Source organism: Balaenoptera borealis (genome assembly GCF_965194805.1).
Source record: "Balaenoptera borealis genome assembly, chromosome: 2".
NCBI classification, from domain to species: Eukaryota; Metazoa; Chordata; class Mammalia; order Artiodactyla; family Balaenopteridae; genus Balaenoptera; species Balaenoptera borealis.
The window spans coordinates 105,986,193-106,002,227 of NC_138867.1; the positions used below are offsets into that span (position 1 = coordinate 105,986,193).

Sequence of the window (16,035 nt, forward strand, 5' to 3'; positions counted from 1 at the left end):
AGTGATGTTGAGCATCCTTTCACGTCTTTGTTGGCAATCTGTATATCTTCTGTGGAGAAATGTCTATTTAGGTTTTGTGCCCATTTTTGGATTGGGCTGTTTGTTTTTTTGAAATTGAGCTGCTTGTATATTTTGGAGGTTAATCCTTTGTCAGTTGGTTCGTTTGCAAATATTTTCTCCCATTCTAAGGGTTGTCTTTTCATCTTGTTTATGGTTTCCTTTGCTGTGCAAAAACTTTTAAGTTTCATTAGCTCCCATTTGTTTATTTTTGTTTTTATTTCCATTTCTCTAGGAGGTGGGTCAAAAAGGATCTTGCTGTGATTTATGTCATAGAGTGTTCTGCCTATGTTTCCCTCTAAGAGTTTTATAGGGGATATGGGGATATATGTATATATATAGCTGAGTTTTATAGGTCTTTAATCCATTTTGAGTTTATTTTTGTGTATGGTGTTAGGGAGTGTTCTAATTTCATTCTTTTACATGTAGCTGTCCAGTTTTCCCAACACCACTTACTGAAGAGGCTGTCTTTTCTCCATTGTATATTCTTGCTTCATTTATCAAAGATAAGGTGACCATATGTGCAGGGCTTTATCTCTGGGCTTTCTATCCTGTTCCATTGATCTATATTCTTGTTTTAGTGCCAGTACCATACTGTCTTGATTACTGTAGCTTTATAGCATAGTCTGAAGTCAGGGAGCCTGATTCCTCCAGCTACGTTTTTCTTTCCCAAGATTGCTTTGGCTATTCGGGGTCTTTTGTGTTTCCATACAAATTGTGAAATTTTTTGTTCTAGTTCTGTGAAAATGCCATTGGTAGTTTGATAGGGATTGCATTGAATCTGTAGATTGCTTTGGGTAGTATAGTCATTTTCACAATGTTGATTCTTCCAATCTAAAAACATGGTATATCTCTCCATCTGTTTGTATCATCTTTAATTTCTTTCATCAGTGTCTTATAGTTTTTTGCATACAGGTCTTTTTTCTCTTTAAGTAGGTTTATTCTTAGGTATTTGATTCTTTTTGTTGCAATGGTAAATGGGAGTGTTTCCTTAATTGTCTTTCAGATTTTTCATCATTAGTGTATAGGAATGCAAGAAATTTCTGTGCATTAATTTTGTATGCTGCTACTTTACCAAATTCATTGATTAGCTCTAGTAGTTTACTGGTAGCATCTTTAGGAGTCTCTGTGTATAGAATCATGTCATCTGCAAACAGTGACAGCTTTACTTCTTCTTTTCCAATTTGGATTTCTTTTATTTCTTTTTCTTCTCTGACTGCTGTGTCTAAAACTTCCAAAACTATGTTGAATAATAATGGTGAGAGTGAGCACCCTTGTCTTGTTGCGTAGAGGAAATGGCTTCAGTGTTTCACCACTGAGAGCAATGTTGGCTGTGGGTTTGTCATGTATGGCCCACATATTATTATGTTGAGGTAGGTTCCCTCTATGCCCACTTTCTGGAGGGTTTTTATCATAAATGGGTGTTGAATTTTGTCAAAAGCTTTTTCTGCATCTATTGAGATTATCATATAGTTTTTATCCTTCAATTTGTTAAAATGGTATATCACATTGATTGATTTGCATATATTGAAGAATTCTTGCATTCCTGGGATAAACCCCACTTGATCATAGTGTATGATCCTTTTAATGTGCTATTGGATTCTGTTTGCTAGGATTTTGTTGAGCATTTTTGCATCTATGTTCATCAGTGTTAATGGCCTGTACTTTTCTTTTTTTGTGACATCTTTGTCTGGTTTTGGTATCAGGGTGATGGTAGCCTTGTAGACTGAGTTTGGGAGTGTTCTTCCCTCGGCTACATTTTAGAAGAGTTTGAGAAGGATAGGTGTTAGCTCTTGTCTAAATGTTTGATAGAATTCACCTGTGAAGCCATCTGGTCCTGGGCTTTTGTTTGTTGGAAGATTTTTAATCACAGTTTCAATTTTAGTGCTTGTGATTCGTCTGTTTATATTTTCTATTTCTTCCTGGTTCAGTCTCAGAAGGTTGTGCTTTTCTAAGAATGTGTCCATTTCTTCCAGGTTGTCCATTTTATTGGCATATAGTTGCCTGCAGTAATCTCTCATGATCCTTTGTATTTCTGCAGTGTCAGTTGTTTCTTCTCCTTTTTCATTTCTAATTCTGCTGATTGGTGTCTTCTCCCTTCTTTTCTTGATGAGTCTTTATATTTAAACTGGATTTCTTGTAGACAATATATAGTTGGGTCTTGTGTTAGATCCACTCTGACAATCTCTGTGTTTTAATTGGTGCATTTAGACCACTGAGGTTCTAAGTGATTATTAATATAGTTGGATTAATATCTACAATATTCATTTTTGTTTTCAATTTGTTGTCCTGTTCTTTGTTCCTGTTTTTGTTTTTCACTCTTTTTTTGCCTTATGTGATTTTAATTGATCATTTTATGCGATTCCATTTTCTCCCCTTTCTTAGCATATCAGTTATACTTTTTTTTTCACTTTCTTTCAGTAGTTGCCCTAGAGTTTTCAATATACATTTACAGCTAACCTAAGTCCACTTTCTAATAACAGTATACCAATTCATGGGTAGTGTGAGTACCTTATAATACCAAAATATTTTTAGTTCCTTACATCCCTTTATTATTATCATTGCTTTTACTTATATACAAGGATACATAAGCATATATTTAAATACATACACATATGATATATATACACATACATAATCAAATATATTGTCAGTATTATTATTTTGAACAAACTGTTATCTGTTAGGTCAATTAAAGAATAAGAAAATAAAAGTTATTTTTTTACCTTCATTTATTCTTTCTTTTATGCTCTTCCTTAGTTTATGTAGATCTGAGTTTTCTGACCTATATTATTTTCCTTCTCTCTAACTAATTTCTTTTCACATTTCTTTCAAAGGAGGGCTTCTGATAACAAATTCCCGCATTGTTTGTCTGACAAAGTCTATTTCTCCTTCAGTTTTGAAAGAAAATTTTGCAAGGTACAGAATTCTAGGTTGGTGGGTTTTCCTACCAGCACTTTAAATATTCAATCCACTGTTTTCTTGCTGCATGGTTTCTGAGAAGTCAGCTGTAATTCTTATCTTTCTTCCTCTACAAGTAAGGTATTTTCATCCTCTGGCTTCTTTCAGGGTTTTTTCTTTATCTTTGATTTTCTGTATTGTGAAAATGATATGCCTACATGTAGTTTTTGTGGAGTTTTTTGTTTGTTTGTTTGTTTGGCATTTATCCTGCTTATTCTCTGAATTTCCTGGATCTGTGGTTTGGTGTCTGACATTAATTTAAGAAAATTCTCAGTCAGCATTGTTTCAAATATTTCTTCTGTTCCTTGTTCCCTTTCCTTTCCTTCTGGTTATCCATTACATGTGTGTTTTAATTTTTGTAATTGTCCCACAGTCTTTGTATATTCTGCTCTGGTTTTTAGTATTTTTCTCTTTGCTTTTCAGTTTTTGAACATTCTGTTGATATATCCTGTTGCTAACAGATTCTTTCCTCAGCCATGTTCTATCTACAAATAAGCTAATCAAAGATAATCTTCATTTCTGTTATAATTCTTTAGATCTCTATCATTTCTTTTTGGTTCTTTCTTAGGATTTTCATGCCTCTGTTTACATTGCCCATCTGTTCTTTCATGTGTCTACTTTATCCACTAGAACTCTTAGTATATTAATTATCATTGTTTAAGATTCCCAGTATGATAATTCCAACACCCCTGCCATACCTAGTTCTGATGCTTGCTCTGTCTCTTAAAATTGTGTTTTTTACCTTTTGGTGTGCCTTATAACTTTTGATAACCAAATATAATGTCTTGAATAAAAGGAAATGCTGTAAATAGGACTTCAGTAATGTGGTGGTGAGCTGTGGCGGGAGAGGAAATGTTCTATAGCCCTATGATTAGGTCTCAGTGTTTTAGTGAGCCTAGGCTTCTGGACTGTGAACTTCACAAGTGTTTCTCAGCATTTTTTCCTCCCCCATTAAATGGGACTGGATGGTTATTGTGGGCTGGAGATGGTTATTTCCCTTGCCCCAGGTCATCTGGGAAATGATAATATCCCAGTAGGTTAGACTCTGGTTAACTAGTTTCTCCTGAAGGCAGGCCTTGTTAAGAACAGAGCTCTGAAGGATTTCAAAATGGTTCCATTACCCCTCCCCTTGCCAGAAACAAGAGGAGATTCTCCTCTGATATTTACTGTAGGAAACTGATTGAGCTCACGGAGGTAAATCTTACAATATGTTGAAGCACACCCCCGGCCCCCTGCCACCCATGACTGGGTCCCTCTGGAGTTTATAACTCTCACAGTTGTCCTCACTGAGCTCCAGCAATTTACCAATTACAATTCAGTTTTTCAGTTTTTCCTACCTTGGCACTGGTTTCCACTCATGTGTCTCCTCTCCGGTATGGTGTGACTCCCTGTATTCACTTGCTTGCCTCTCCAGTCTTGGGGGCAGCTGTTTACTCTGTGTCCTCCCCTCGCTTTCAGATCCAAGAAGAGTTGATTTTTCAGTCCACTCACCTTTTTACATGTTATTTGGATGGAGTGTTGACTTCTAAGCTCCTCACACACAGAACAGGAGTTCACCCAGAATATTCATTTTTTAATGGAAAAATACATCTCTTCTCTTCTACTTTGAACAGTCTTGCAAAGCAAGCTACTTGGTGCTAAGTTCATGACATTCTCATTTACAACTTAGTTTGCAAAAAATCATTTTTTAAAACTGTAATTATCTTCTCCAGGTGGCAAAATCAGTTGTCTGTTTCTTTATAACTCTTGGAAAATGTTATATGAATCCTCATTATGATATACTAAAAAGAGATCACACTTTGCTCAGATTTGAATTGTTTCACAAATTACAATTTGGTTATTTCTGTAACTGTATTTCCAAAAACTGTAAGCTTTTCATCTCTAGTAAGTCCTATATATGATATATTGTTGTGAAATAAAATACAAATCCCTTACATCTTATCCTCTTTTTCTAATAGTCTTGTTCATGTAACGCAAATCCTATTTCTCAAAAACAGATGTTCATGCATTTAACAAAAGCATTTCAAAAAATAAGAAGCAAAATCTGACAGAACTGAAGGGAGAAATAGCTAAACCCACAAGCATAGTTGTACGCATCAATACTCTCAATAATAGATATAACTAGTGAAAAATAAATCAATAAACATATAGACGAACTAAGAAAATACTATCTAACAACTATATCTAATTGCCATCTATAGAATACTGCACCCAACCAAAGCAAAACATATATTTTTTTCAAGTGAACATTGAAAATTTAACCAGATAAATCATGAAACAAACGTCTGGCATGTTGTCTTGAAACAAACGTTACCAATTTAAAAGAATTGCAATCATGCAAAGTATGTTCTCTGACTGAAATGGAGTTAAGCTAGAAATCAATAACAGAAAAACAAGAGAAAATACTCAAACATGGTCAAAGAACAAGCCTTAAGGTAAATTAGAAAATATTTTGAACTGCGGGAAAATAAAAATACAACATATCAAAATTTGTGAGACACAATAAAAGCAGTGCTTGTAGAAAGTTTATAACATTTAATACTAATATTAGAGTAGAAGAAAGGTCTCAACTCATAATCTAGACTCCTGCTTCGAGAAACTAGAAAAACAAGATCAAAATAAACACAAATCAAGCAGAAGAGAAGAAATAATAAAAATAAGAGTAGCAATCAATGATTTGGAAACATAAAAACAGTAGTGAAAATCAGTGAAACCAAAAATTGGTTCTTTAAAAAGAACAATAAAATTGATAAACCTCTAGCAAGACATACAAAGAATAGGAGAGAGAAGGCAAAAATTAATAATTTCAGAAATAAAATAGGGAATATCATTGAAAACCTCACAGACATTAAGAGGATAATAAATGAATACTATGAACAACTAACCCTAGGCACATAAATCTGACAACTTTTATAATGGTCCAATTCTTCAAAACCCACAAACTATTCGAATTCACCCACAATGAACTAGATAACCTAATAATCCTATAACTATTAAAGAAATTGAATTCATAGTTTAAAACCTTCCAAAAAAGAAATTTTCAGGGACCTTCAAGATGGCAGAGGAGTAAGACATGGAGATCACCTTCCTACCCACAAATACATCAAAAATACATCTACATATGGAGCATCTCCTATAGAACACCTACTGAATGCTGGCAGAAGACCTCAGACTTCCCAAAAGGCAAGAAAATAGCCACATACCTGGGTAGTGCAAAAGAGAAAAGAAAAAACAGAGATAAAAGAATAGGGACAGGACCTGCACCTCTGGGAGGGAGCTGTGAAGGAGGAAAAGTTTCCACACATTAGGGAGCCCCTTCACTGGAGGAGACGGGGGGGTGGACAGGGGGGAATCTTCGGAGACAGGGAGGAGAGCGCAACAACAGGGGTACAGAAGGAAAAGCAGAGAGATTCCTGCACAAAGGATCAGTGTCAACAAGCACTCACCATCCTGAGAGGCTTGTCTGCTCAACTGCCGGGGCGGGTGGGGGCTGGGGGCTGAGGCTTGGGCTTTGGAGGTCAGATCCCAGGGAGAGGACTAGGGTTGGCTGTGTGAACACAGCCTGAAGGGGGCTAGTGCACCACAGGTAGCCAGGAGGGAGTCCGGAAAAAGTCTGGACCTGCCTAGGAGGCAAAAGACCATTGTTTCGAGGTACATGAGGAGAGGGGATTCCTTCCCTGATGCCCACAGAAGACAGAGCACCACCTAAACAAGCTCCAGAGATGGGCATGAGACACGGCTATCAGCTCAGACCCCAGAGATGGACGTGAAACGCTAACACTGCTGCTGCAGCCATGAAGAATTCTGTGTGCAAGCACGGGCCTCAGTCCACGCCCATCCGGGAGCCTGTACAGCACACCACTGCCAGGGTCCCATGATGCAGGGACAACTTCCCCGGGAGAACACACAGCATGCTTCAGGCTGTTGCAACGTCATGCTGGACTCTGCCACTGCAGGCTCGCCCCACATTCCAATTATGACAACTGTACCTCTCCCTCCTCCCGTCCTGAATGAGCAAGAGCCCCCTAATCAGCTGCTGCTTTAACCCTGTCCTCTCTGGGTGGGAACAGACGCCTGAGAGCGACTTACACGCAGAGGTGGGGCCAAATCCAAAGCTGAACCCCAGGAGCTGTGCAAACAAAAAAGAGAAAGGGAAATTTCTCCCAGCAGCCTCAGGAGCAGCGGATTAAATCCCCACAATCAACTTGATGTAGCCTGCATCTAAGGAATACCTAAATAAACAATGAATCATCTCAAAATTGAGGCACTGAACTTTGGGAGCAACAGTAGACTCAGTGTTTGCTGTCTGCGACTGATTTGTTTCTGATTTGTATGTTTATCGTAGTACAGTTTTTAGTGCTTGTTATCATTGGTGGATTTGTTTATTGGTTTGGTTGCTCTCCTCTTCTGTTCCTTTTATTTTTTTATTTATTACTGTTATTTTCTCTATCTTTTTTCTCCCTTTTCTTCTGAGTCATCTGGCTGACACAGCCTTCATGCTCAGGTCTGGTGTCAGACCTGAGCTTCTGAGGAGGGAGAGCCAAGTTCAGGACACTGGACCACCAAAGACCTCCCGGCCCCACATAATATCAATTGGCAAGAGCTCTCCCAGAAATCTCCATCTCAATGCTAAGGCCCAGCTCCACCCAACGGCCAGCAAACTACAGTGCTGGACGCCCCATGCCAAACAACTAGCAAAACAGGAACCAACCCCACCCATTAGCAGAGAGGCTGCCTAAATCATACTAAGTTCACCGACACCCCAAAACACACCACCGGACACAGGCCTGCCCACCAGAAAGACAAGATCCAGCCCCACCCACCAGACACAGGCACCAGTCCCCTCCACCAGGAAGCCTACACAAGCCACTGAACCAACCTCACCCACTGGGGGCAGGCGCCAAAAACAAAGGGAACTCTGAACCTGCAGTCTGTGAAAAGGAGAGTAAGTTAAACAAAATAAGAAGACAGAGAAATATGCAGCACATGAAGGAGCAAGGTAAAAACCCACCAGACTTAACAAATGAAGAGGGAATAGGACCTGAAAAAGAATTCAGAGTAATGTTAGTAAAGATGACCCAAAATCTTGGAAATAGAATGGAGAAAATAAAAGAAACTTTTAAGAAGGACCTAGAAGAACTAAAGAGTGAACAAACAATGATGAACAACACAAATAAATGAAATTTAAAATTCTCTAGAAGGAATCAATAGCAGACCAACTGAGGCAGAAGAATAGATAAGTGATGGGGAAGATAAAATAGTGGAAATAACTACCGCAGAGCAGAATAAAGAAAAAAGAATGAAAACAATTGAGGACAGTCTCAGAGACCTCTGGGACAACATTAAACACACCAACATTTGAATTATAGGGGTCCCAGAAGAAGAAGAGAAAAAGAAAGGGACTGAGAAAATATTTGAAGAGATTACAGTTGAAAACTTCCCTAACATGGGAAAAGAAAGTCAATCATGTCCAGGAAGCACAGAGAGTCGCATACAAGATAAATCCAAGGAGAAACATGCCAAGACACATATTATTCAAACTAAAAAATGTTAAACACAAAGAAAAAATATTAAAAGCAGCAAAGGAAAAACAACAAATAACATATAAGGGAAACCTCATGAGGTGAACAGCTGATCTTTAAGCAGAAACTCTCTAAGCCAGAATGGTGTGGCAGGACATATTTATAGTGATGAAAGTGAAAAACCTAAAACCAAGATTACTCTACCCAGCAAGGATCTCATTCAGATTCGACAGAGAAATTAAAACCTTTACAGACAAGCAGAAGTTAAGAGAATTCAGCACCACCAAACCAGGTTTACAACAAATACTAAAAGAACTACTTTAGGCAGGAAACACAAGAGAAGGAAAAGACCTACAATAACAAACCCAAAACAATTAAGAAAATGGTAATAGGAGCATACATACTGATAATTACCTTAAATGTAAATGGATTAAATGCTCCAACCAAAAGACATAGACTGGCTGAATGGATACAAAAACAAGACCTGTATATATGGTGTCTACAAGAGACCTACTTCAGACCTAGGGACACATACAAACTGAAAGTGAGGGAATAGAAAAAGATATTCCATGCAAATGGAAATCAGAAGAAAGCTGAGTAGCAATTCCAATAACAGACAAAATAGACTTTAAAATAAAGACTATTACAAGAGACAAAGAAGGATGCTACATAACGATCAAGGAACCAAACCAAGAAGAAGACGTAACATTGTAAATATTTATGCACCCAACACAGGAACACCTCAATACATAAGGCAAATGCTAACATTCATAAAAGGGGAAGTCGACAGTAATACAATCATAGTAGGGGACTTTAACACCTCACTTTCACCAATGGACAGATCATCCAAAATGAAAATAAATAAGGAAACACAAGCTTTAAATGACACATTAAACAAGATGGACTTAATTGATATTTATAGGACATTCCATCCAAAAACAACAGAATACACTTTCTTCTCAAGTGCTCATGGAACATTCTTCAGGATACATCATATCTTGGGTCACAAATCAAGCCCTGGTAAATTTAAGGAAATTGAAATCGCATCAAGTATCTTTTCCAACCAGAACGCTATGAGACAGGATACCAGTTACAGAAAAAATCTGTAAACAATACAAACACATGGAGGGTAAACAATACACTACTAAATAACCAAGATATCACTGAAGAAATCAAAGAGGAAATCACAAAATACCTAGAAACAAATGACAGTGAAAACTTGACAACTCAAAATCTATGGGATACAGCAAAAGCAGTTCTAAGAGGGAATTTTATAGCAATACAATCCTACCTCAAGAAACAAGAAAAATCTCTCAAATAACCAACCTAATCCTACACCTAAAGCAATTAGAGAAAGAGGAACAAAAAATACCCAAAGTTAGCAGAAGGAAAGATATCATAAAGATCAGATCAGAAATAAATGAAATAGAAATGAAGGAAACAATACGAAAGATCAAAAAACTAAAACCTGGTTCCTTGAGAAGATAAACAAAATTGATAAACCATTAGCCAGACTCATCAAGAAAAGAAGGGAGAAGACTCAAATCAACAGAATTAGAAATGAAAAAGGAGAAGAAACAACTGACACTGCAGAAATACAAAGGATCATGAGAGATTACTGCAGGCAACTATATGCCAATAAAATGGACAACCTGGAAGAAATGGACACATTCTTAGAAAAGTACAACCTTCTGAGACTGAACCAGGAAGAAATAGAAAATATAAACAGACTAATCACAAGCACTAAAATTGAAACTCTGATTAAAAATCTTCCAACAAACAAAAGCCCAGGACCAGATGGCTTCACAGGTGAATTCTATCAAACATTTAGACAAGAGCTAACACCTATCCTTCTCAAACGCTTCCAAAATATAGCAGAGGTTGGAACACTCCCAAACTCATTCTATGAGGCCACCATCTTCCTGATACCAAAACCAGACAAAGATGTCACAAAAAAAGAAAGGTGCATGCCATTAACACTGATGAACATAGATGCAAAAATCCTCAACAAAATACTAGCAACCAGAATCCAACAACACATTAAAAGGATCATACACCATGATCAAGTGGGGTTTATCCCAGGAATGCAAGGATTCTTCAATATACGCAAATCAATCAATGTGATACACCATATTAACAAATTGAAGGATAAAAACCATATGATAATCTCAATAGATGCAGAAAAAGCTTTTAACAAAATTCAACACCCATTTATGATAAAAACCCTCCAGAAAGTGGGCATAGAGGGAACCTACCTCAACATAATAAAGGCCATATATGACAAACCCACAGCCAACATTGTTCTCAATGGTAAAAAACTGAAAGCATTTCCTCTAAGATCAGGAACAAGATAAGGTTGCCCAATTTCACCACTATTATTCAACATAGTTTTGGAAGTTTTAGCCACAGCAATCAGAGAAGAAAAAGAAATAAAAGGAATCCAGATCGGAAAAGAAGAAGTAAAACTGTCACTGTTTGCAGATGACATGATACTATACATAGAGAATCCTAAAGATACTACCAGAAAACTACTAGAGCTAATCAATGAATTTGGTAAAGTAGCAGGATACAAAATTAATGCACAGAAATCTTGTGCATTACTATACACTAATGATGAAAAATCTGAAAGAGAAATTAAGGAAACACTCCCATTTACCACTGCAACATAAAGAGTCAAATACCTAGGAATAAACCTACTTAAGGAGACAAAAGACCTGTATACAAAAAACTATAAGACACTGATGAAAGAAATTAAAGATGATACAAACAGATGGAGAGATATACCATGTTTTTGGATTGGAAGATTCAACATTGTGAAAATGACTATACTACCCAAAGCAATCTACAGATTCAATGCAATCCCTATCAAACTACCAATGGCATTTTCACAGAACTAGAACAAAAAATTTCACAATTTGTATGGAAACACAAAAGACCCCGAATAGCCAAAGCAATCTTGGGAAAGAAAAACGTAGCTGGAGGAATCAGGCTCCCTGACTTCAGACTATACTACAAAGCTACAGTAATCAAGACAATATGGTATGGGCTGAAAAACACAAATATAGATCAATGGAACAGGACAGAAAGCCCACAGATAAACCCATGCACCTATGGTCACCTTATTTTTGATAAAGAAGGCAAGAATATACAATGGAGAAAAGACAGCCTCTTCAATAAGTGTGCTGGGAAAACTGGACAGCTACATGTAAAAGAATGAATTTAGAACACTCCCTTACACCATACACAAAAATAAACTCAAAATGGATTAAAGACCTAAATGTAAGACCAGACACTGTAAAACTCTTAGAGGAAAACATAGGAAGAACACTCTCTGACATAAATCACAGCAAGATCTTTTTTGACCCACCTTCTAGAGTAACAGAGATTCAAAACAAAAATAAACAAATGGGACCTAATGAAACTTAAAAGCTTCTGCTCAGCAAAGGAAACCATAAACAAGACAAAAAGACCACCCTCAAAATGGGAGAAAATATTTGCAAATGAAGCAACTGACAAAGGATTAATCTCCAAAATATGCAAGCAGCTCATGCACCACAACATCAAAAAAACAAACAATCCAATCCAAAAAAGGGCATAAGACCTAAACAAACATTTCTCCAAAGAAGATATACAGATCGCCAACAAACACATGAAAGGATGCTCAACAACACTAATCATTAGAGAAATGCAAATCAAAACTACAATGAGGTATTACTTCACACCAGTAAGAATGGCCATCATCAAAAAATCTACAAACAATAAATGCTGGAGAGGGTGTGGAGAAAAGGGAACCCTCTTGCACTGTTGATGGAATGTAAATTGATACAGCTACTATGGAGAACAGTATGGAGGTTCCTTAAAAAACTAAAAATAGAACAACCATATGACCCAGCAATCCCACTACTGGGCATATACCCTGATGAAACCATAATTCAAAAAGAGACATGTACCACAATGTTTATTGCAGTACTATTTACAATAGCCAGGACACGGAAGCAACCTAAGTGTCCATCGACAGATGAATGGATAAAGAAGATGTGGCACATATATACAATGGAATATTACTCAGCCATAAAAAAAAGAAAATTGAGTTATTTGTAGTGAGATGGACGGATCTAGAGTCTGTCGTACAAAGTGAAGTAAGTCAGAAAGAGTAAAACAAATACTGTAATGCTAACACATATATATGGAATCTAAAAAAAAAAAAAAGGTTCTGCTGATCCTAGGGGCAGGACAGGAATAACAACACAGACATAGATAATGGACTTGAGGACACAGGGAGGGGAAGGGTAAGCTGGGACAAAGTGAGAGAGTGGCACTGATACATATACACTACCAAATGTAAAATAGATAGCTAGTGGGATACAGCTGCATCGCACAGGGAGATCAGCTCGGTGCTTTGTGTCCCCCTAGAGGAGTGGGATAGGGTGGGTGGGAGGGAGATGCAACAGGGAGGGGATATGGAAATATATGTATATGTATAGCAGTTTCACTTTGTTATACAGCAGCAACTAACACAACATTTTAAAGAAATTATACTCCTATAAAGATGTTAAAAAAAAAAAAAAGAAAGTAAACCAGTCAAAGAAAAACAAAACTACGTGATTCCACATATATGAGGTATCGAAAACAGTCAGATTAATAGAATCAAAGAGTGGAATGGTCGTTTCTAGGGGATGGGGAGAGGGAGGAATGAGAGTTACTAACTAATTGACAAAGTTTCAGTTAAGCAAGATGAGTAAGTTCTGGAGATCTACTCTACAACTTTGTACCTATAGCCAACAATACTGTATCATATCCTTAAACTTTATTAAGAATGTAGATCTCATGTTAATGGTTCTTACCAAAAGAAAAAGTCAATAAAGTTTTTTTAAAAACTCCAAAAAAAAGAAAAGAAAAGAAAGTTTCAGGTCCATATTGTTTTACTGGCAAATTCTACAAAATATTTAAAAAGAAATAACATCAATTCTACACACTCCTACAGAAAAAAAACATTCATCTATGTTTTTCCAAGACTCATTTGGAAGTCATTTCTACATGATCACATCAAATAGTGAATGTCAGACCCTGAAAATTACATGAAAAGTATACACACTCATGTATAAATGCTGACAGGCAGAGATGACTGAGAATTACAATGTCTCTGAGCTTTATCATTTCATCCATATAAGCATGAGCTTGAAATTTCTATATCTCACAGTTAAAATCTAGCTGTGTCACAATTAACTCAATGCATAAAATAATTCATAACTTTGTTTCAGTAAATCACCCTATGTAGACATTATATGTGCATTTTTTTATGCATCCAGGAGATAGGGAGGACAGAAACGCAAATTAATGAGACAGAGAGAAACAAAAAAGACAATTAAATAGTGTGTTTGATTCCCAACCATTCTACTCACTGACACATACCCAGGCGTGAACATTAGATAGGAAACATGACTCTGCTGTTTCCTCAGTTGGCCTCAGTTCTTGAGTGTCTCCCGTAAAGTGAGCAACTCTCCTTTTGAGTGCATATATGTAGTGAGCAAAAGATGTAACTCTATTCTACATGATACTGAGAGCTTATATTAACCTAGAAACACAATGCACATCTGAGCATTTATTTACATGATCAGAGATTTTAAGAAGTGAACAAAATGGCACCATAATAAATAACTCTGAGAAAAAGAAGAAATGCTGATATGACACTAAAGGAATGACCACATGTACTATAATATACTACATGACAATGAATATGAGTTGAGAAAAGAAGAAGCAGAAAGGCTTTGGCAATCAAAGAGCACAATAGAGTAAGACAAACAAATGCAAGTTGTTGTGATCATAGAAGAACACAAGTGCACTACAGGGCAGACCACTGGTGATAAGCAAGCACACTAAATGAAAACATTAAATACTCTCTGGATGAAAATTTCAATCTATCCACTACCGGAGACAGCTTGTCTATTACACAAACCACCTTGACTAAATATGAGAGTATGTGATATTTCCCATCGTTGGGAGCTCTGATTAAATCATTGCTTAAGGTGTGCACTACAACACATTTCTAAGAGTTAAAAGTTGTACTGATTATTGATCAATTAATCCTATAAACATTTTAATACATAATTTTGTTTACTAACAGGTGTCCAGGTAACAAATACTTGAAATTATTGTTTTAGGAACTTCACCAGAACCGAAGATCGCAAAGAGGCCCAAGACTTGTCTTGCTTATTCACACTCAGTTCACTTATTTCCCTTGAAAAACCGATTTGACAGAGTAGATTATTTCTTCCCCTTTGAAAACTCTATTCTTCATTTCCCTAAGACTTTAAACAACATTCTGAATTGAAAAGTGTGTTCTTCTTCCTATAGGTATACATGGACCCTAAACATGCAGATTTCAATCAAAAATACCCTCCAGTTGATGACATAATATCATTATCAGAGCAGATATAATCTCAGATTTTTTGGGTGTGCATTTCTTTTATCTGTTATAAAAGATAACAGATAAGTTATCTGTCCCATCCCTATCCCCACCATGTATTAAAGTGTACCCTTTTAAACTTCCTTCCATTATTTTACTCTTACATATTCATCAAAATATATTAAATTATATTTGGGTAAAGAATCTGTATCCAGATGAAAAGACAGGTTTTTTTGTAAGCTATTATTTCCAAATGAGATCTTAGTTCATTAAGAGGTAAAAAACTTACTAGTTTGAGTAGTATTATGTATGCTCTTAGTTTGTGGGCTTTTTTTTCTTCTTTAGTCTGTAACTCTGTCTAGTATGTTTTTAGCTCCAGCAATGATTTAACAAAGGATCTTACCAGATAACTCCAAAGCATTAACAACTATTTTATACTTTTCTTAAGCATTTGTATATGCATAAAAATATATACAATTACTTGTGCATGCTTGTAAAATAAATACATCTACGCATTTCACTGGACTTCCTACTTTCATTCAATGTTGGATTTTGCAAATCCACCCATGCTGATAAATGTAGTTCTGTTTAACTTAATTCTATGTATGTTTTGTACAGTATTCTATCATATGACTATGAATTTTGTCTGTCCATTCAATCACTGATCGTCCTTTAAGATAGGACATTGGACTCTCACGGTAATATAGGCAATACTTCAATGACATACATATACATGTTGCCTTTATCATTCTAAATTTGTCTTAGAAGTCAAACACTGGGCTCATCTCTTGCAGTTTCTTTCTTTTCCAAGATCTTATTCCTTTAATTTTTCATTTCCTTGTAGCTCTCTGCTGCTTTCAAGGAGATATTGTTTAAGATTTTATCCAAAATTTTTGATTATTCTCAATGAAATCGTGGTTGGTAAATTACCTTGCCCACAGTTACCTCGAAGTCCCATTTACTCCTCACATACTAATTCTTCCTTATACCTCATGTTTTACTTTTAAGTAACTGTCTTGCTCCCTCTAAATTTTCCTAGCAGAATAGTAGTATTAGACATAACAGCAGAAGCAACATGATTCACAAAGA

General features: G+C 36.4%; 1 long non-coding RNA gene across 1 annotated transcript in view; it reads left to right on the forward strand.

Moving 5' to 3' along the window:
• LOC309623679 overlaps positions 1-12,732 on the forward strand; it is a 120,136-nt gene extending 107,404 nt beyond the window's left edge. Inside the window, exon 2 of the long non-coding RNA XR_014241458.1 lies at positions 11,719-12,732. This is a non-coding gene — a long non-coding RNA (uncharacterized lncRNA). The remainder of the gene's footprint in view (positions 1-11,718) is intronic.
• Positions 12,733-16,035: the final 3,303 nt, after the last annotated feature.